We start from the raw sequence: 23,486 nt of genomic DNA on the forward strand, positions 1-23,486 counted from the left end.
AATTACTGGTTTCATCCCCACTGTCTTTGTCCTCCTTCAGCCCACACTGCCACTATTCTTGCATGTGCCACATTAGAGACATACTCTCCCTCTTGCATCTGTTCTGGGGTTGGCCCTGTTGATACTGCAGCCACTTTCACTAGTTTATCTTGGACTAGTTTTGCTTCCTCAGCCCGTCTCCTTTGAATCATTTCCTTCTCGTGCTCTTTTATTCTCCTGCAATGGTGAACTATGAGGCTTTGAATTTCGGGTCACCCCTTGGCTTCTACCCCGCTATTTTGTCAAATGCTTTCTGTACTTCTTTAGGTAGTCCCCATTTTGCACGGGCAATAGTTTCTGCACATTCCTGCGAGATCATGGGTCTCAAGTGCGATAGCAATTTAATGAAGTAGACTGATCCAGAAACCACTGTTGTGACATGTGCCTTCATGTTTAGTGACTGGTCTAGTGTTACTCCGAGGATTTTTGTTTTAGGTAGAGGTGATATGATATCATCTCCTATTTTAAAGGAGCCATAAGCTTGACTAAGTTTACTCAGGTCATGTGGGCTGCCTACAATCATGAGCTCCGTTTTACTACGGTTTAGTGCGAGAAAGTTGTCCAGCATCCATTTTTCAATTAGTGTGAAGATTCTGTTCACTTCCAGCTTGTCTTTCTTATGTTGGCCAGTTCTATGTGAACAGTTCTAATGGTGCGCTGTCCATCTTGAATATGAAGTCACCCGATTTCCACTTGTCCCCTGCTGGTAGTACTGGTGTCTCTATGGGGGCATCGGTGTGTCTACATTGTTCACAATGAATGCTGCTCTTACCCAGGCCAGTTCGGTCTGTGTGGGTGCTAGTGCTATTTCCAGGTCTCTGGCGCTCACCCCAGTATGAGCAGTACCTTCTGGGGGTGAAACATATGGTGGGGGCGCGGCACGTCCTGGTGTTGCTACCACCATGCCTGCTGATACATATGTTCGGTTTGTATACCCTTCCGCTGGGGAAGTTGCTAGGGGATATATTCCTTTTTTCCATTCTGGTTTCTTCTCATGTTCCCCTTTATCTGTCTCCTTGCTACTGTCAGTTGTCGCCCCCTCCTCTTAGGATCCTCTGTTTCGCGAACATTTTCCAGAGGTTCAATTCTTCCCTTCTATTCTGCAATGGTCTCCCCTTGTAGTTTGCTGTCAGGTATGTGGACATAAGTGCTAACATGCTTCTATCAAAATAGCCTTCATCTGGCCATGAACAGGGCATCCCACCCCTTTAGTCCCAGTCACCTATTGGTTACGATATTTCTTACTCTTCTCACAATACAGGGGCAGGGCCTTGCATATGTGGTCTAGGGGCGTTGCTACCCCCACTGTCGTGTCTCTTGTGTGTCTTAACCATGGGACTGCGCCTAAGCTACTATGTCACAGTTAAACAGTACTTTGTTCAATACAATAGATATACAGTTCAGTCTTGTTTCTAATATAGCTTAAGGCCGTCAGCAAATTACATAAAAACAAAAAGCATCCCTTTCTACCCCTCCGCTGTCTCCCACTAGAGCTTTTTTGCACACACACGTCACACTCTTCTGATACGCCCACACATACAACGCACACACCCCTCCTGTGCCTTCTCCTTATACTTTAAAATACAACAAAACAAACTAAAATAACAAACTAAACAACAACCACTACTATTCCCGAGCTCTCTAATTATGCAGAGCTCCTATATTTCTCCTTATATTTTTCCTGCACTGGTCGAGACAGTACATGTGGTACCACCTTGTCCCCTTACTTGGGGCGGCTCCCTTTTCCTTTTATTACTTTTCTTTAATATCCTCAAAAAGTTTTAAAAAAGCCAAAAAATTAACACAATCCACAAACATTCCCCGCTCTCAATTTCAATCACTGCGTGTTCACAATATTCACACTGCGCCCAACCCTACTTTGTAATCCCCTGCAGGCTATACTCACGTGCGTGCGCTCTCCCTCTGTTCATCGGGTTCCACAACAGGCCTGATCCTCTCCTTGGGGCTGCACCCCACTCCAAAGAGCAGGTGGGATTCTGCAAACAGGGCTCCCACAAGGCCACTCAGCGTACGCGTTTTGGGACTGGTCACTGTAGGTGGGTACGGCCCGTCCAGAGAGGCCGCCTGGATACCAACAGGGGGGCGATGGCATTACATTGGGTACACCAAATGAAGGCAAGTCCCTGATGCGCACACGCCAGATTGAATACAACCCTCTAGGAAAAGAAGCCAAGAGATAGCTTGCAAGGATAACAGGGTTTAATTGTACAGAATACAAAATATCAGCAAAGGACTCTGCTGCTCGAGAACATTCTGACACCAGACTGAATGTCGATGCCTTTTGAGAGGCCACAGCGTCATTGATGACATCACATATAGGGTCTGAACCCGCACATATGATTGGTAAAGCATTATACATGATTGTACTCTATAGGGGATGCCAGGCTACAATTGGTCCTTTTCTGAACTGTCTGTTGATTGCCACGTGGGTCAGCTGGGCTCAACTCTCCACAGAGTGAAGGTCAGTTCGCTCATAACTTACATTGTAAAAACAATAAGCTAGGCTAAGCCTACTACTATATCACTGTGACATGCACCTGGGAGGCTCAGGGACTGGTGCCAGGGGGAAGGGAGGAAGAAATAACGTCGTACTGACACACATTCTGGGCTTTGTTGATACTGCACCTATGGCATTCAAGGCTTCCACCCTTGTTTTGATCTATAATTTATCCCTCCCTGTCCCTCGTGTTACAAAGGATGTAGGGGGTGAAACAGTCACACATGCTTAGATCTTTTATGGTCATTTGGTTTATGCAAGGGGCCACTTGCTATCATGGAATGCAGGGACATGGGGGTTGGGTCAGTGGTGTGGGCTGTGGCTCTGCGATGGCTAGGTGGGGGTTAGAGGCCTGCAGGCAGCTTGGCTGTGATGAATGGGCATTGCTAGGAGTCTGGTGTTGTCTCACAGTCTTGCAGGGCGCATTCCTCCCAATGTTACTAAATATTCACAACAGTGAAGGGACAAGGGGGGAAGTGAGCTTCCGTGAGCACTGGTGGTGGAGGCTCATTCTGCCTTACTGATTTGGGCTTAGTCGAATCCTTGAATGGAGCTAAGAGCTATGTAGCGCTGTCATGCAAGCCTGTGCCTCTGCCATAATTACAAAATGGCATTTCTTTTTGTGCGCCTTCTAAGGTTATGCATCTGCTATTCGCGCTATATTAGATTTGTGCCGAGTTTCATAGTGCGGTTCTCTCCCCCCTTGTACACTACACTATTTCATAGGGGATTTGCCTCACAGCAAAGTGCCACGGGGGGTGGGATAGACTAATTTCCATCCCAACATTACACCTAATGTCTAAAATATATAAAAACATATTCTAATTTTGTGGTTTTTGCCTTTAAATACTACTGTCTGATGTGGGTGTTGCGACAGTTTTTACTTTTTCAGTCTCACAAGACTGGTCTCATTCTGGACATTATTTTGCATTTGCATTAAAACTGTGTTTCTGCAATTCATTCATTGTTTCATTGCTTCCTGATGTACTGATGTTCTACATGTTGTGACCCCAACATGATCTCCAGTGCCTCCCGAAGATGCCGGGATCTTCCACTGCATTTCCTGCACAGCAGCACCTGCCTGCAGAAAGCATTTTGGGTGTTTGTGTGCACACCAGACCGAAAGGTGATCAGATGCTGTGTTCCTCTAAAGGTCTGGCTGGTTTCATGCTTGGGGGCACCGGGCCAAGGCTGTGCAGTCCATTGATGCATGTAGGGCATGGGGGACTCAGGGGGTCTCAGGGGAGACATAGTAGGTGAGTGCACATTTTTCATAAAATACAGTGGGCCTCATTACGACTCAGGCGGTAAGGGTTTTACGGTGGCGTAAACAGCGCCGACCCTTACCGCCTGAGTACGAGGTCCCTTAGCGCCATGGCGGATTTAACACCTGCTTTTAGCAGGTGCTAAAATCCATGGCGCTAAGGGACCATGGAGTTAATTACGCCACCGTAATTTACGGTGGCGTAATTAACGCCTTCCCCACTCCCATTATGCCCTATGGGGCAAAATGGGAATGGGGAAGGGTAAATGGGAAAATGGGGTTGGAATGGGGCGGTAAATCCGCCAACCACCATGGCGTAAACGTAGTTTATAGCATTATACATGATTGTACTCTATAGGGGATGCCAGGCTGCAATTGGTCCTTTTCTGAACTGTCTGTTGATTGCCACGTGGGTCAGCTGGGCTCAACTCTCCACAGAGTGAAGGTCAGTTCGCTCAGAGTTGTAATGAGGCCCAGTGATTTTAATATTTTGTTACTGCATATGTGTTTGATGAATTATGCATGGTAAGACAACATTGTATATGAAGTGATCATCCTATGATAAAAGAACACAATATCCCTCAGGTCTAGAATGAAGGAAACTTGAGGAGGTTGGAGCACCATGTGGGATGTATTAACCCACTCATCCGAGCCCTGCAACAGTACTGTGCATTGCTGGCAGCAGAAACCTCAGAACGGCCACTGGAAAGCATGCTGATCGCTCAAAACCATCCAAAAAGGGGCAGTAAAAAACCGGGAAAATAGACTGCCACCCACTTTTGCCTATATTAGTGAGCACAGGAGGTCACTGCCTAAAACCACCATTGGGCTACACACACAGTAGCCTGAAACCACTTGGAAATAGCAATACTGATTGCCAAAAGCAACCCCAAGCTGTTAGGGAATTCATTTTCTTGACTGTCAAAATGTGCTAAAATCATGGCTCACAAATCACCAAAAAGATCCAACCTTCTTGTTGGGTGTTCCACATGACTCTACCGCAAGAATCCACATCAGTACAATGTCAGCAAGAATCATATGCTATCAAGTAAAATCCCCTTTTGAAAGATATTGATGTAAAGACAGCTGTCAAAAATGGGTGTCGTACCGTTGCTCACCACTACCAGAAGCCAGCGTTTTAAACCATTTCTTTGTAAAAGTTAAACAAGGAACAACTGAACCCAAACTATGCCAAAGAAATACTGGCTATCAGAAGCCTAAGGGGTAGAGACAATGTAAAACTATATTCTGAAATGACTTGAAGGAAGCATTGTTTAATGTATGTATTAAAAATGTGGGTTATATTGTAAGAAAAGACAAATTGTAGGCATTGGTTGCAGAGTTAAGAAGTTCCCCACACTGGGAACCCTTTATACCTGGGGCCTCCCTACCAACAGGACAGGAGATCACATGGACATGTTAATTAGAACTGTTGTGAGAGGAGGGCATTTCCCCTGTTGGCAGGAAAAAGAGACAATAGATTCCTTGACTGAATGGAATATGCTGATTTGGGTGTGACTGGCCAACAACTCCTGGCAGGACACAGGCCATGTGACCTCTGAGTCAGAGCCAAGTTCTGGGGGGGCGGACCAGACTAATATGTGAATTGAATTACAGGCAAATGTATGTTTTATGAAATTGCAATTTACAATGTTTACCAAGCTGACAGAAATGTCAAACTTGGAGATTCTTAAAATGACAAATTCACTCACTGTTCAAGACTAAGCTGGACGCTGTGTGATGTTCTGAGACCAAACCCCGTAATTATTAATATTGTAGCTGCAGTGTTTATGCTAGAAACATGAAAGCTTACAGTAATATGCTCGGAGAGGGTGTGTATGTCTGTGTAAAATTGGGTGCAGAACCCATCTTGGCAAATTCACCAAAAACGAAAATAAGTCATCATTTCTGAACCCAAACTCATAGGAACATGGGGCTTGAACAGAGACCTGCCTTAATTCATCTTTGAGGTGTACATGTATTCTCAACAACTTGTGTATCTGGGAAATATGTTTTTGGGAAAAATTGATTTTCTAAGTAAAAGCAAAGGGGGAGTTTCTTCACTAGATTGTAAAACAAAGCATCACTCTGACTCATTCTGACACGCTAATCCTTTCCCCAGTCAGGTAACAGGGAATCCTCTAACCTATCAAATCCTTAGGGGGTTGGGCATGTAGAATCAGCCTTCCCACCCACTTTGAAAACACATAAAAAGAGACTGCTTAGGACAGGCTAGGACACACTCATTTTTCCACTTCAACTGATTCCTGCGCAGCTCTCTGCCGGACCAGATCCAGACAATATCCAGACTAAAGCTGAAAAGCTGAATTCTTTTCAACAGGCCTCAGAATCTTTTGCAACCTGATTCTAACCCCTAAACTTCCTAGGGGCATCTCAAAATCCAACAGCCTGGCTGAGCTGTTTTGCTGTTCTTGCTTAGAACCCTATGCTAGAACCCAGATCCGGACCCAGAAAGCAGTGCTGTAATCCAAGACCTGTCAGATCCAGTTCCAGAGGCCACAGACCGCCGTGCAGTGCTGAACACAGACCCCAGAGGGCCTGTGACCTGTCCGGTGGCGAGTGAAGTCCAAACCTGACCAGATCGGTGACGAGGCCCATTTACCTTCCATTCCAAAACTAGGAGTGAGTATCTAGTCTAGAACTGTACAGAACCAATCTCTAGTTTAAAGTAATCAAATTCAATCCATTTCCACCTGTCCAGAAATGCCATTTAGAATTGTGTGTCCATCCTGGTGATTTCAAATCTGTAAGCACCATTTGTCAATTCTGAAATCTTGACTTTATTTCAGTAAATCTACCTTCACAAAAACGTCTGTATATTTTGAACCGCATGCCCTAGAAGCGAAATTTAACTCTTTATAGTTTTTCCATAATCACAATTTACGCACGCGGAAAAAGTGAAGAGAATTGCAATTTAGCTCAATTTCATTTTCTGTCAAAATTGCTGCTCCTTGTTCTCAATTGCTTAGATTTGTTTTCAACCTGGTAATCACTCATGAATCATTGCTAGTGTTGACATGAACTAACCCAGAGTAACTCTCACTTATCCTGAATATCCCTTAGTGAATTAAAAGCATTTTAGTATATTTTCCCATCCTTTGCAATTACATTCAAAAGTATTTTTGCCTGTTTTAAAATCATTCCTGGGTCTCTCTAAGCTTGCTGGGGAACTGGAATTGAACTGCATTCTTGATTGTAATCCTGAAACCTGTGTGCCCTCATTTCCATCTCTTCATATTGCATAGGGGGGAGTGAGCAGTCACAGGGGAATAAGTGATCGTATTATCTTCATGGTTCATCATCCAGATTTAAGAAATTTGACATAAAAAAATATATAAATAAGGGCTTCCGTTTGGCATCCCAGACTAGGCATTGATTTAGTTGGAGTGCTGAATTGAAATCACTTACGGAGTGGGGGCTCGTAACGGGACTTCTGGATTAGATTACCACTTGTGCAGCTTAATACAGTGTGCTAACTAATAGCATACATAAATCCTGTTGGCTTCTACGCTGTGTTACACTGTAAAAGCATCCCTCAAAAAGGAACGATCTCAGGAAACGGTCTGTTTTGCAAAATAAAATAACAAACTTCTGTAAGTCAGGAAGGAAATCAATTTCCAGAATGACGACACTGGTAGACATCAAGATAGCGAGAGAGCACCTCTTACATAAGCTATTTGTGAGAGGTGAGTGGACTGAGCAGGACCAGAATGTGTGGTTGCAGGCAATCACACCCCAGATCACTGCAACAGGGTCAAATATATGGAGAGATCAGGGTCCCTTACATGTGGGCCTGAGTGAACTATACATGGCCCCTAAGACCAAAGATGAGCATGACAAGATTGTCAGGATAGCAGCATATTTATATTTATATATGGGAGCCATACAGGACAAATGTGCTGAAGGTGAAGATATGGCAAGTAGGCAACTGATGGCATTAGAGAAGGCCCAATCTGACCTGGACTCTTCTGAACAGAGGCTGCAGAGGAACCAGGAGTCAGAAAACGAAAGTAGGCAGTTGATCATTAAAATTAAAGAGGACATGGGTATCCTGCAACAGGAAAGGGCAGACCAGGATACCAGAATTCTGGCCTTGCATAAGGAATATCAAGAAGTTTTGGACTCCCTACTGCAGAGCCAGAAAAAGCTGGAGCAACAACTGAACTTCAATAGGGTATGTGCTGAACAGGTAGTCACCCTTCAAAGCCACCTAGATAGAGTGAAGGCAGAGAGCAATAAACTGATTTTGAAAGACCTGGATACCAGGCAGAGTTTGATGAGGAGCGCCAGAGAGCTGGCGCCCTTCAAAGGCAGAGGGACGACCTGGCAGCACAGATGCAGGCTCTTACTCAGGAAAGGGATACCTTAGGCCAGGAAGTCTGCCACTTAAAAAAGAAAATGGAAGAAAATCACCTGGCCCTCCAGGGACTGGGTGAACTCCAAAAAGAGCATCAGAACTTGTTAGAGCACACCAGGAGGATTGAAGATGCTCTGGCAAGAAAGGAGCAGGCCAGTAGGGACGGTACCCAGGAGGTAACCCTCCTGCAGCAAAGACTGACCCAGTACTCCGGGACCAACCATGAAGCATAGAGGGAAAATGAGGCTCTCTGCCAGCACAACGATAGGCTCCAGCAACAGATAGCCATGCAGGAGAGACTGATAGAGTCTAGTAAGGCCTTGATTGAGGAACTGAAAGCACAGGCTCTTGCAGGGCAACAGGGAGCAGGGGCTGATAGAGATGAGGTTCGCTGGGAAAGGGAAACACCTGAGCATAACCTCAGGAACCCTAGTACCAGAGGCCTTCACCACTCCCACTCCGTGTACTCTGCCACCCCCATGTCCCCTGGCGCACATGAGCCCAGGGCCACGGGGATGGCAGATGAATATCTAGCCAGAAGTATGGGGCTCATGGGCCAGTACCTTCAGGAATGGATGGGCGGGCATCGGGATATGGGCACCCAAGTACAGTGCAATTTAGTGGGGAACCCCAGGAAAGTAGGGCCACTAAGGGCATCCTGAAAACCTCTGCCCATTTAGGTCAGTGGGGGGATACCCATCAAATCCTGGGAGCAAGGAGGAATCAGAAGACTCCTCTGAGCGTCCCAGGACACAGGAGACTAGGTCCCCACATTCTGCTGGCCATTCCCAGGCTCGCAGAATCCGGGAAAACCTGGAAGATCAGATGGGCACCTCTGGGAGCAGTGCCTCTGAGTCAGAGGATGAATGGACCAGGGTTACCCGAACCAAGAAGGCCAATAAGGCAAAAAGGGCCTTGCTTAAGGACCCATTAAAACAGATCAAAGCAATAAGGAGCGTCATCACTCCTTATCATAAGAACTCCAAGTATTCTGTTTGGGAACACTTGGAGCTCTTTGAGCAAATGATGGAGACTTTCCATTTGAAAGATAGCAGTAGCTGCATTCAGTATGTAAAATGGACATTCTCCCCAGAATACTCCAGTTTCTTTGCGGGGCTGGAGGACCAAAATCATGCAAGATGGTCCACTTATAGGGTGGCCATCTTAAAACACTTTTCTGTTCATAGGAAGCCCCAAGAGGCTCGCAAGGCAGCCTACAATTTGCAATGTGGGGAGGATCAGGCCTGACAAGAATTTGTGCAGGAGTTGAAGCGTGCCTTTGCGCAGACTACCAAAAGGGTGCGCACGGACAGTAAAGAATTTGTTAACACGTTTTTCCATGCGCTACCCAAATACATCATTACCCAGCTAGTGAGAGATTTTCATGATAAAGGTTCACTAGACTGGGTCATTGAACAGGCCACCTGAATCTATGAGGTGCAGAAGCCCATGGAAAATAAAAATAATGCTCAGAAAAACCCCAAACCGACCAGCCCCCCCTGCTGCTGCCAAGGTGGCAGAGGTAAAGGTTGCCCCCATTCTGGATTTGGAGATGGGGGGCCTAAAAACCTGCCTGCACAGAATATTTCCAAGCCCAGAAGGCCCTCGGGCCACTAGCAGACAGGGAGCCAAGGAGGTAGTCCCACAAATGGGGTCCCTCACTCCCCTGACTATGTAGGTCCCTGCTACAAGGGAAACCGACCCATCCTGGGTTATGTGTGGACCCCTCCAGCTCAAGGGGGGGGGGGATCCAACCAAGCACCTAACCCAGGGAACTTCCCTCCTAACTTCCCCCAGGAGGGCAGAAATTCACCAAACCCTGGGCAGAAATTTTTCCCCAGGTATCCACCCAACTTCCAACCCCAAAATCATCCATCCTTCTTTCCCCACTTCCCTGAGACCAGACCACCCAATCCGGAGAGGGGAGGCCAAGGGTGGAGGGGTACCCAAATCTTCCCAACCTGGGGTTCTACCAAAGAAGGGATAGCTGCCCTTCCTGGGATCAGCCCAGGGGAGAAAACAGAACCCATTATCAGCCTGAGCGGGTTTCACAGTTAGAGCGCCAGCTCCAAAATATGGCACAGGGTCTGGGTCGCATGCTGAGGGCGCAGCAGAACCCTCAGATGGGCATGCCGGTGCAGAATGCCCCAAATTCTGGACCTAGTGCTCCAGAACAATGACAGGGGTAGCACCCTGATTACCCACCAGTTCCCAGGGAGGAGGCACAAGGGGAAGGGGGGTGTAAAGCCTTGGTGAAAGCTTCCTTCCCCACTTGTAAACAGCCACCGGAAACCCAGGAAGCAGAAACAAAATCTCCTGCCCCATAAAGTCTGCCACCCAAGGAGCAGGGGGGGGGAGAAACAAAGGACCCAAACAGACCCATTTTGTGGAGGAGATACAGATCTTCTAATTTGAGGGAGAGGGATCCTCAGAGGATCCAGGGAAAAGGATCTTCTCCTTCAGAGATGGAGGAACTCCTCCCAAAGAAAAATGCGTCCCAAGGGATACAAATCCAGACAGGATAGATGTGGGGACTGAGCTAGCGCCGCCCATCATCCCATCCCAGAACCAACAGCAAGAAAATCCCCTGGTTCAAACCCACCCTGGTGACTGCCTCCAAAAAGGGGGGCGGGGCAGTCCAGAACTGGAACCAAGGGAACCCAAAACTTCTCCTATTTCTAGTTGCCAACTTTTTCTTGCAGATTCCTACGATTCTCCACAGAATTCTGCCCAAATCTCTTCTCTTTTCATGTCCAAAACCAGAAAATTGGCCCACCGGTTGTCTAAAAATGTGCGTTATCTGTGCCCCCTTGCGGAGAAGGAGGGAAATACTATGCCCCGGTCCAAGTACAGGGGCACGGCCCAATTTTGGCACTGGTGGGCACTGGATCCCAAGCTACCCTTCTGTCCAAAAAGGCCTTTGATGAACTAAATTCAGGAAGGGGGGAGAATTACCAAATTCCTCTCACCTCTCTTCCTGGACAACTTCAGAACTTTGACGGGAAGGAAATTCCCGTCGAGGGGACTGCGGATTTGGACATTAAAATTGGGCGACACAAGGTGAAACACCCGGTCATAGTAGTGACTCCAGAGGGCACCCCTTGTTTACTAGGGAATGACCTCGTGAGAAGGTTGTCACCCCTAATAGACTAGGTAAATAAGGTCGTCTGGACCCAGACTAAGCGACCACTAAAGTTAAAACAGAGTGTCAACCATGTTAGTTTAAACGGCACATGCCACATGGTTGAACACAAATCTGAAGAAGTCGAATTTCACTTCCAGAACAACCAAATTCCAGACGTGATAGTAATAGCAGTAGGACAATAGACTGGTGATGGGGGGTCCTCCCTATTTCTGAAAATCAACCTTCATTCCAGTTTAAGGTGGTATTCCACTGTGGAAGGAAACACTCTGAAATTCTTTACCAATCCACAATCAGACATTCCCATTCCTATAGTCCAGAAAGATGAGAAATCAGCTCAGAGCCTGGCTGATATTCAGCAAATTGGAGAGCTGCTGTTCATCCCTGTTCAGTTAAATGAAGAGAAGGACTCTGTTCTCGCCCGAGTGTGTGTGAACAACGGTAAGAGCTTCATCAGCGAAGCCATGTTCCGCCAACTCCCAAAAGATACAGCCATTCCCACATTCAAACTGATAGACAAATGGGAAATGGATCTGGAAGCACTCAATTCCAAACATCTCTTGTCAAGAAGGTGTATGCTCAAAATCTCCATTGGCTTCAAGAGCATAGTCCATAATTGTTGGGTCGTGCGAGAAGTCACTACCGCCTTTTACTTACGCAGTGACATTCTCAATCGCTTTGCCGTTAGTTTGGACCTAATAAACTTCAAAGCTTGGTCCCGATTCGCAGATAATCCCATGGGCTTTGTTGACCAAGAGAAAGCATTTAGGTCAGCTCAACTGCTGTCTTATGCAGTTGAAATTCAGATTGCAGAGGAAGTCACCATCCCAGAAAGGACCTGACCATCCCCCTAGAAGTGAAAGTTAAAGAGGACAAACATTGAAAAACCCTGATGCTTATATTCATCTAAATGCTTCTCTCCAACAGCAAGGGTTGGGGGTAAACCCAACACCATTAGTCAATATAGAACATGACACCATTCCAATAGAGGTGGATAACAGCGACTTAAAGAGTATCACCCTAACCGCAGGCACCATTATTGGAATGGCGGAAGATGACCGACATTTTTCCATTGATCTAGGTAATGAACTGTTAGAACCAATCCCCAAGGACTGTTTTGACAGTGACAGTGATGACAATACAACACCAGACAGGATCTTCATCCGGCATGGGGGGAACTTCCTGGTGTACACTTCCTGCCCTTATGGTAAGGAAGATGTGACTTGTGACTTCAGGAGGGATGAGGTGATTTTCCAGGTCCATGAGGGCTGCCTTTCCCACCTGAAGCCACGAGTCCAGCACTCTGACCAGGGACTTCTCCACCCAGCTGGAGGAGGCAGCTGAGATAGCGAAACCAGAAGTCTTTCCCGGCTTCAAGCAGATGGTTGAAGAGAGAGTCAACCTATCTGATGCCTGTGTGACTCTGGAGCAGAAGCAAAAGTTGAAACAAGTTTTCTTGGATTTTCAAGATCTCTTTGTGGTGGACTCATATGACTGTGGTTGCACCGACATCCACACAAGAACAATTCTCATGGACCCTGGCATGACTCCAGTGTTTGTGAAGCAATATCGCTTGCCTCTCGCATAAATGGAGTCCCTTACTGAAATAATTAAGAACCTTGAGTCCCGGGGGATAATCCGTCCAGTCCACAGCACCTTCAATAATCTGGTGCTGGGGATATTGAAGCCAAACGGCCAGTGGAGACTCTGCGCCGACCGTAGGGAGCTCAACAAACGGGTCCATACTTCCTGATGGCCTCTTCCCTACATTGACTCAGGGCTGGCCCAGATCAAGGGGTCACATGTATTCACTGCAATAGACCTGACCAATTGATACTGGACTGTACCTGTCAGTAGGGATGACCAATACAAGCGGGCTTTTTCCTTTGGGGGCCAGCAGTACACATGGACCCGGACTCCCTTCGGATACCTCAACTCCGGTAATGAGTTCAACATTTTTCTGCATAAGGCCATGCCCGACCTGGGTGAAAGGGGTAACCTGGTTTATGTAGATGATGTCCTCATCAAAAGCTCAACTGTTGAGGAACATATAGCGGAGATCCATTATGTTCTGACCCAGTTGAGGGCCGCCGGAGCAAAACTTTCCTTTCAGAAAGCACAGTGATGTAGAACCCGTGTTAATTTCTTGGGGCATGAGATTACTCCTCAGGGTCTCTGTCCGCAGGAAAAGAAAGTGGAAGCACTTCAGAAACTGAAAGACCCCACAACTCGGCGGAACTAAGGAGCCTCCTTGGACTGACTAATTACAGCAGAAAGTTCATTGAGGGCTACGCAGAGATCACCAGACCCCTGATTCATCTTTTGAAGGGGAGGTCAAGTGGGAATGGGGTCCAGAACAATCCGAGGCAGTAAAACAGCTCAAAAGAAACCTCTCACAAGCGCCTTGCCTAGCTTACCCTGTCAGAAACAAGGAGTTCTTCCTGGAGACAGGGTTCTCTAATACATGCTTGACTGCAGTATTATACCAAAAGCATGACAAGGTCAATAAAGTAATCTCCTATGCGAGTAAAACTTTATCCTGAGAAGGCACTCCTGGCAACAGTGTGGGCTTTGAAGAATTACCACCCGTTTATCCAGGGGGAACACATCATAATGGAGACTCCACACCAGACTCTGCAATATCTCCAAAGTGACAGAATCTGGGCCGGAAATGTGAGTAATTCCCGAATTACCTCCTGGATTCTATCAATGCAAGGCTTTCCTGTGGAGGTCAGATATGGCCAAAACAAGAAGAGTCCCCTCGCCCAAGGTCTGGCTGACTTGCATGATTGTGCCAGAGAAAACTGTCTCGAGGACGAAAGTCTAAAAATCAAGGAAAACATGGAGGCATACCTGAATTCCCCACACAAAGTCTTTGAAGAAGACCAGTGTGAGGGAATGCCCACTGTCTATGTGGATGGATGCTCTTACCATGTTGACAACAATGGGGAAAAAGAACTTGCGGCCGGCGTAGGGAATGCATGGGTGAATGAGTCCCGAGAACCCTCCGCTGGGTACAAGATTGGTCCCCGAAGTAGTCAAGTGGCAGAGTTGATGGCTGTGCATCAAGCCATCCTCACTGCTGTTCAACATCAACTCCACAAACTGGTCATAATCACAGATTCGGATTATGTACGGAACGGGTTCATGGAGCACCTGGTTAATTGGAAAACCAGAGGTATGCTATGTGCTAATAACAAGCCCTTGAAACATGGGAAGTTAATCCAAAATATTCATGATCTGGTCACCTCGAATAAGAGGACCATCTACTGTAAAAAGATCAAGGGTCATTCCAAATTAGAGGGACCAGACAAAACTGGAAATGATTTAGCTGATCAGCTGGCCAAAACCGGGGCCATCCAAGGGGATCTAATTGAGATTGAGTCCCTGTTGGGGGAAATCCAGGTCACTGCTATCACTAGGTCCCAGACAAATGCTCACAATGATCTTTCAACTGTGCAATGGAGTAAGGAGACCCCAGATGCTGATTTAATTACGGCTCAAAAAGGGGATCCAATAATTGGTAAGTTTTACCAACACATTGTGGACCCTGAGAACTTTCCCCTGACGGATACCGATTACATAGGGAAAGAGGACCTCAGAGTGTTGATGAAATGTCCAAAAATGTTCCGAATCCAAGACGGTTTGTTGGTAAGGAAACCAAAAGCTGGCCATGATCAGTGGGTGGTTCCTACCTCATTCCGAAGCCTGATGTTAAGTCACGCCCATGATGCGGCCACAGCGGGTCATAGGGGGTTTCATACAACACTTGAGATCTTAAGAGACGTTGCATACTGGCCACACATGGGGCAGGACCTCGACCAATACTTGAAGGGGTGTCTTGTGTGTGCACAATTTCAGCCAACATCCCTCACACACTGTGCGCCTCTCCAAAAGAGGGAGATGACACTGCCATGGTCAGATTTGCAAGTCGACTTCATAGGGCCCGTGATTCGCTCCTCTAGGGGGAATAAGTACATCTTGACTGTGACATGCTTGTTTACTAAATGGGTAGAATGTCTCCCGGCCCCAAACTGCAAGGCAGAAACAGCACCTGCTCAGATGATCAACCACATCTTTTCGCGTTTTGGACTGCCCCAAAGGATTGAGTCAGACAGAGGTAGCCATTTCACAAGCGAAGTAATGACAAAGATGTGGGAGATACTGAGGGTTAAAAGGAAGCTACATATTGCTTACCCGCCAGCCTCTTCTGGTGCAGTAGAACGTTACAACAGAACCATTGTGATCATCTTAAAAAAGTTTTTGGCAGATTCTGGGCCAAGCTGGGATATCCGATTACCTCTTGTCCTGATGGCCATCAGATCTACCCCTTCATCTACTACTAAAATGTCACCGTTTGAGTTGATTACTGGAAGCAGGATGGTGCTTCCCCAGCATCTGCTTTGCAGGACCCAAGAGCAGACATTGATCAATGCCTCCACAACTCATGAGTATGTTGAAAATTTAGGAAAACACCTTCAACATGCTTTTGCCTAACTCTCACTATTCAGGATAAGTGAGCATTACTCTGGGTTCGTTCAGGTCAATACTAGCAATGATTCATGAGTGATTACCAGGTTGAAAATGAATCTAAGCAATTGAGAACAAGGAGCAGCTATTTTGACAGAAAATGAAATTGAGCTAAATTGCAATTCGCGGCACCTTTTCCGCGTGCGTAAATCGCGATTACGGAAAAACTATAAGGAATGTTTTGTTTGTTGGAAATCTGAGCATCTTAGCTTTACAATGACAGTTAGATTTCGCTTCTAGGACATGCAGTTCAAAAGATACGGACGTGTTTGTGAAGGTAGATAGATTTACAGAAATAAAGTCAAGATTTCAGAATTGACAAATGGCGCTTACAGATTTGAAATCACCAGGATGGACACACGATTCTAAATGGCACTGCTGGACAGGTTGAAATGGATTGAATATGATTACTTTAAACTAGAGATTGGTTCTGTACAGTTCTAGACTAGATACTCACTCCTAGTTTTGGAATGGAATGGAAATGGGCCTCGTCACCGATCTGGTCAGGTTTGGACTTCACTCGCCACCGGACAGGTCTCAGGCCCTCTGGGGTCTGCGTTCAGCACTGCACTGTGGTCTGTGGCCTCTGGAACTGGATCTGACGGGTCTTGGATTACAGCACTGCTTTCTGGTTCCGGATCTGGGTTCTAGCACAGGGTTCTTAGCTAGAACAGCAAAACAGCTGAGCCAGGCTGTTGGATTTTGAGATGGCCCTGGGAATTTTAGGGGTTAGAATCAGGTTGCAAAAGATTCTGAGGCCTGTTGAAAAGAATTCAGCTTTTGGGATTGGGCCTTTGCTTCAGGTTCTAGAGCTTGGTTCTAGAGTCTGGTCTCTGGATCTATCTGGAGTCTGGAGGCTGGATATTGTCTGGATCTGGTTTGGCAGAGTGCTGCGCATGAATCAGTTGAAGTGGAAAAATGAGTGTGTCCTCGCCTGTACTAAGCAGTCTCTTTTTATGTGTTTTCAAAGTGGGTGGGAAGGCTGATTCTACATGCCCAACCCCCTAAGGATTTGATAGGTTAGAGGATTCCCTGTGACCTGACTGGAGAAAATATTAGCGTGTCAGAATGAGTCAGAGTGATGCTTTGTTTTACAATCTAGTGAAGAAACTCCCCCTTTGCTTTTACTTAGAATATCAATTTTTCCCAAAAACATATTTCCCAGATACACAAGTTGTTGAGAATACATGTACACCTCACAGATGAATTAAGGCAGGTCTCTATTCAAGCCCCATGTTCCTACGAGCTTGGGTTCGGAAATGACAACTTATTTTCGTTTTTGGTGATTTTGCCAAGATGGGTTCTGCACCCAATTTTACACAGACATACACACCCTCTCTGAGCATATTACTGTAAGTTTTCATGATTCTAGCACAAACACTGCAGCTACAATATTAATAATTACGGGGTTTGGTCTCAGAACATCACACAGCGTCCAGCTTAGTCTTGAACTGTGAGTGAATTTGTCATTTTAAGAATCTCCAAGTTTGACATTTCTGTCAGCTTGGTAAACTTTGTAAATTGCAATTTCATAAAACATACATTTTCCTGTAATTCAATTCACATCTTGGTCTGGTCCGCCCCCCCAGAACTTGGCTCTGACTCAGAGGTTACATGGCCTGTTTCCTGCCAGGAGTTGTTGGCCAGTCACACCGAAATCAGCATATTCCTTTCAGTCAAGGAATCTATTGTCTCTTTTTCCTGCCAGCAGGCGAAATCTCCTCCTCTCACAACAGTTCTAATTAACATGTCCATGCGATCTCCTGTCCTGTTGGTAGGGAGGCCCCAGGTGTGAAGGGTTCCCAGTGTGGGAAACCTCTTAACTCTGCAACCAATGCCTACAATGTGTCTTTTCTTACAATATAACCCTCATTTTTAATACATACATTAAACAATTGCTTCCTTCAAGTCATTTCAGAATATAGTTTTACATTGTCTCTACCCCTTAGGCTTCTGATAGCCAGTATTTATTTGGCATAGTTTGGGTTCAGTTTTTCCATGTTTAACTTTTACAAAGAAATGGTTTAAAACGCTGGCTTCTGGTAGTGGTGAATAACGGTACTACATCCATTTTTGACAGCTGTCTTTACATCAATATCTTTCAAAAGGGGATTTTACTTGATATCATATCATTCTTGCTGACATTGTACTGATGTGGATTCTTGCGGTAGAGTCATGTGGAACACCCAACAAGAAGGTTGGATCTTTTTGGTGATTTGTAAGCCATGATTTTACCACATTTTGACAATCAAGAAAATGAATTCCCAAACAGCTCTGGGTTGCTTTTGGCAATCGGTATTGCTATTTCCAAGTGTTTTCAGGCTACTGTGTGTGTGGCCCAATGGTGGTTTTAGGCAGTGACCTCCACAAGGCAGTTAATACATCCCACAACCCTCGTTCCAATTTAAGGGGACAGAGGAAGGATCTACATCTTTGTGTAAATTAAGGTGTTTTTTCCTTGTTAGGTATTGTTAGAAATTCTATAAATAATGTTGATTGTTGTTAGGTATTGGTAGCAATTGTGTACTGAAAAGGAGTTTGTTGATAAATATTGTTAGCAATTGTACAGACGGAGATGTTTGCAATCACATATCTTTGGCAATTTTCTATATGACAATTTTTTTTGTTATATGTTGTTAGCAGTTGTATGAATAAGCAAATATGCTATTAGGATTGTGAGTTTTTGAAATAAGAATGTCTAACACTTGGTTCAGGGAACAGCCACTAGGCCAGTGTTGGCAGACTTTCTTTTGAGCGCGGTCAGACGCTTGTGATAGTATGGATATGCCATTGGAGCATATGTGTAACTCGTTTCCACAGTATAAAGAGAGGATTCTAAAATACCACTTGAAACTGTTGCAACAGTCAGTAATAATGTCATGCTCCCAGGTTGATTTTGGAAAGAGTATGGGAACATCGTTAAATGCCACCATTTTGGCTCATTTTCTGTATAATGTAAAACACAGTCAATCTGATCCAATTTATATGGCATCCCTGTACATACATCTGCTTTTGATTCTGTTATTAGATCTGTCCTGTGGAATAAACTAGTGAGGTTTAAGATTCCCCTAGAGCTAATACAATTTATGGTTCTCTTACATCAAAACACAACATTTAGGATTAGAATTTCCAAAGAGGGTGCACTTACTAGACCCATTGCAACCTCCACAGGAGTCACACAAGGCTGTATTTTGGCATCAACATTGCCCAACTTATATTTCAGTGATATTGAATTGTGGAATGTTCCTAATATAACATTGGATTGCCGTTGCTGATGAGCTAATTCTCTTTGACAGGACGGCTCGTGGTCTGTAAGTCAAACTGAATCTTTTTCTTCAATATTCATTAGCAAACAATTTACTAGTTCATTCTCTTAAATCCAAAATAGCAGTGTTTTCTAGAGTCCATAAATTCAAAACCATGCCATGGAACATTGGAAATGACTGAATAGACAAAGTTATGCAACTGAGATATTTGGGATACAATCTTATTAATTCATCGTCTTTAGGTATGTGGAATACCTCCTTGCTAGAAAAGCTTTGACCTTTGACAGCGCACATGAAATGACTTTATGCAAGTTTGTGTACATTTTTGCTCCTCCCACTCTTAAATTATTATTTGATGAAGATTGAGCCAATATTGCTGGACGGCCTAGATGTGTATTTACTTGACTTGGGTGATTACTTGAATTATCTACAGGGTCTGGTATGGAAAGAGGTCTTCTGTCTTGCCAAAGTGATGCCAAATGCTATTAAAACGCATGAATTGAGACTTATCTCTTTGCACGCTAGATATTGCTGGAGGCAACTTTCTAAGTTTGCTAAATTTGTAGTACCTCCACCTAATTCCCTATTTTTGGAATTGGGCTCAATGATGTTAGATGCCTATACCACTTTAGTTATAGCATACAGACTGAAGATGTGTTCACTCCTCAATGAAATTGATTCCACTGAAGAACTCGTTAATCATCCCTGTAATAGCAGTGTTTTCTAGAGTCCATAAGTTCAAAACCATGCCATGGAACATTGGAAATGACTGAATAGACAAAGTTATGCAACTGAGATATTTGGGATACAATCTTATCAATTCATTGTCTTTAAGTATGTGGAAGACCTCCTTGCTAGAAAAGCTTTGCCCTTTGACAGCACACATGAAATGACTTTATGCAAGGTTGTGTACAGTTTTGCTCCTCCCACTCTTAAATTATTATTTGATGAAGATTGAGCCCATATTGCTGGACGGCCTAGATGTGTATTTACTTGACTTGGGTGATTACTTGAATCATCTACAGGGTCTGGTATGGAAAGAGGTCTTCTGTCTTGCCAAGGTGATGCCAAATGCTATTTAAATGCATGAATTGAGACTTATCTCTTTGCACGCTAGATATTGCTGGAGGCAAGTTTCCAACTTTGCTAAATTTGTAGTACCTCCACCTAATTCCCGATTTGTGGAATTGGGCTCAATGATGTTAGATGCCTATACCACTTCAGTGATAGCATACAGACTGAAGATGTGTTCACTCCTCAATGAAATTGATTCCACTGAAGAACTCATTAATCATCCCTGTAATAGCAGTGTTTTCTAGAGTCCATAAATTCAAAACCATGCCATGGAACATTGGAAATGACTGAATAGACAAAGGTATGCAACTGAGATATTTGGGATACAATCTTATTAATTCATCGTCTTTAAGAATGTGGAAGACCTCCTTGCTAGAAAAGCTTTGACCTTTGACAGCACACATGAAATGACTTTATGCAAGGTTGTGTACATTTTTGGTCCTCCCACTCTTAAATTATTATTTGATGAAGATTGAGCCCATATTGCTGGACGGCCTAGATGTGTATTTACTTGACTTGGGTGATTACTTGAATTATCTACAGGGTCTGGTATGGAAAGAGGTCTTCTGTCTTGCCAAAGTGATGCCAAATGCTATTAAAACGCATGAATTGAGACTTATCTCTTTGCACGCTAGATATTGCTGGAGGCAAGTTTCTAACTTTGCTAAATTTGTAGTACCTCCACCTAATTCCCTATTTGTGGAATTGGGCTCAATGATGTTAGATGCCTATAGCACTTTAGTGATAGCATACAGACTGAAGTTGTGTTCACTCCTCAATGAAATTGATTCCACTGAAGAACTCATTAATCATCCCTGTAATGTTGAAAAAATAAAACTCTATAGATTCGACTGGTGATGTACAATTGACCTTATAGGTTAACATGTAGCTTAGTTAAAGAATATGATAGGTTTCCCAGGATACAGTGTCAACTTAGTACCTACTTAAAATGCTTCCCATGCAACAAAGCACAAACACTTTACATGCGATTTTGCCTAAATCAATTTTCTACTAGAGAACAACCGACTGTCCATTCAGCAAAAAAAAATGAAATGTCAGAGTAGGGGTAGATGTTTTAAATCCAAAATAAATTTTGAGCATGATCATGCGCAACACCTCTTCTGGTCTAGACTGATGTGGGGTAAGAACATTGCTTTGATCCTATATTTATATTGTTTTCTTAATTTTATCGAGTCACACATTATGTAGTTGCTTTAGAATTTGATGAATGGATTTATCTCATTTTTCACTTTCATGCTTTTATTGTTGATCGAATTGCCATTTAGTGATGTGTTTTAATATAGTATTGATGTACTTGAATTCATTGTCAATCTAAAGTATGAATTTGCAGTTGTGTCTACATCCTTTTTACTGTTTTCTTCTGATTCTTGTTATTTTTGTAAAGGTTTGTAACAAACCAGATACAAATAACCCCCAAAAAATGAACCAAAATGTACCACAATGAGTGGGTTCAGGTAAAATCTGATCCCCAAAATCCCTGAAGCTCAGATGACTTCCGGTGATAAGGGCAGCCTGTGGGTAGCAGGTGATGGATTGCAGGACACAGATTAAGACAGTGGTGCTGCAGCCTATGATTTATTAAGTGTAGAGGAAGACCAGAAGGTGGACGACGACAGGTGACAGCTAGAGGCCGCCGATGAGAGAATACCATGAGCCGCAGACTTAAACAGTGGTTTGACCAAATCGCACTGGCCAAGATTAAGAAGCAAGTGAGGGCCTCCCAGCCTGAACGACGGGGAAAACAGTCCCCCATCACAGAAGGTACATGGGTGAACTCATTATGTGCCCTGGCTTCACATGGACTACGGAAATCCTAATGCGCAATTTGTCCGCCCTTACAGCAGGAGCTGGCAAGTGGATTTATGCCCCTGAGAAAAACACATCAGGCATTACTTTAGCAGTGCAGACATGGACTGTTTGTTTGCTTCCCTGTTAGGATAGCAGGCAGACGAGATAAGGAGAAAGGGTGGTTACAGGGGAGAAACGTTAAGCAACACCACTCATGATGGTTCTCTGTTTAATAACTGTCGAGCGCACATTTTGAAAGTATTGAGAGACATGTTATTTATTGGGTATTTATAATGCGCCTATACAGCAAAAGGTGTTTCAAGGTGCAAGTTCCCCTGACAGAGCTGACATGAATTCTATCATGGCCGGCACGATGAGAGCAGGTGAGGAATCCATGCCCTTTACATACAGCGGCCAGCGGCCATGGTGAAAGACTGCAGCGTCATATTATCCGCCTCCCTATCTGTCGAGGCTGAAGTCAGTGCAGTGTGCCAGAAGGGCTACTTTAAACTTAAGCTTATTGAAAAAAAATCTTCCTTTCTTCCTCTTCACTTTCATCATCTGGTGGTCTTCTCTTCCATATCTGCTAGTCTTTACTAGTGTAATTCCGTCCATCTGGATGGTTGTGGGCAGTATGCCATGTATGGGTCTAATGCTATGGGTAGGAAGGGCAAGATGCCAGGCATGGGACTTGTACTATGGGTGGCTGGGGAAGGATGTCAAGTGTAGATCTTTTGCTCTCGGGGTATGGGGACTGAATGTCAGGTATGGGGCTTTCATTCTTGGTTGGGGGGGCAAGATCCAGGTATGGGGATTGTCCTCTGGGTGGTGGTGGCAGGATACAATGTATGTGGCTTGTGCTCTGATAGTGGGGGGCAGGATGCCAAATATGGGGCTTTTGCTCTGGGCGTGGGGGCAGAATGCCAGGTATGAGGCTTGCAATCTTGGGATTGCGGGGTGGCAGGGTGCCAGGTATGGAGCTTGGGCTCTGGGTAGTGTGGGTACAGTATGTCGGGTATGGGGCTTGAGCTAAATACCAGTAAAAATGCAAATGCAATTACAAATAAAATAAAATAAATTTGCATTATTGGAGTATTTGAAGCTGCACTTGTCATATTATTGCAGTCCCTGCAAGGCTATACCTTACATATGGTAGCTGACCAGTCATATGATGGTATTATTGGTGATTTTGCACTTACATCAGAACATGCCATAGAGGGTCAGGCTTAGGCAAAGATGGCATGGCACTGTTTGAACTGGCTCTATGTTGACTGTGATGAAGTAGAGTAGTTTGCAGCTGGCTAGGCTATGGTTAACTGGCAGTCTGGCACAATACACTGAGAATTACAGGGTTTAAGAGAACCGTGGCATATTTAAACATTACCCCAATCCGGTTGACACTTTAATTTGCATTTCGCTGTACTTGAGCAACGTGGGTCACCCTGAATTGACAGCACTGTGCACTA

This window comes from Ambystoma mexicanum, chromosome 5q (genome assembly GCF_040938575.1).
Source record: "Ambystoma mexicanum isolate Mex_15411 chromosome 5q, UKY_AmexF1_1, whole genome shotgun sequence".
In the NCBI taxonomy this organism is placed as follows: Eukaryota; Metazoa; Chordata; class Amphibia; order Caudata; family Ambystomatidae; genus Ambystoma; species Ambystoma mexicanum.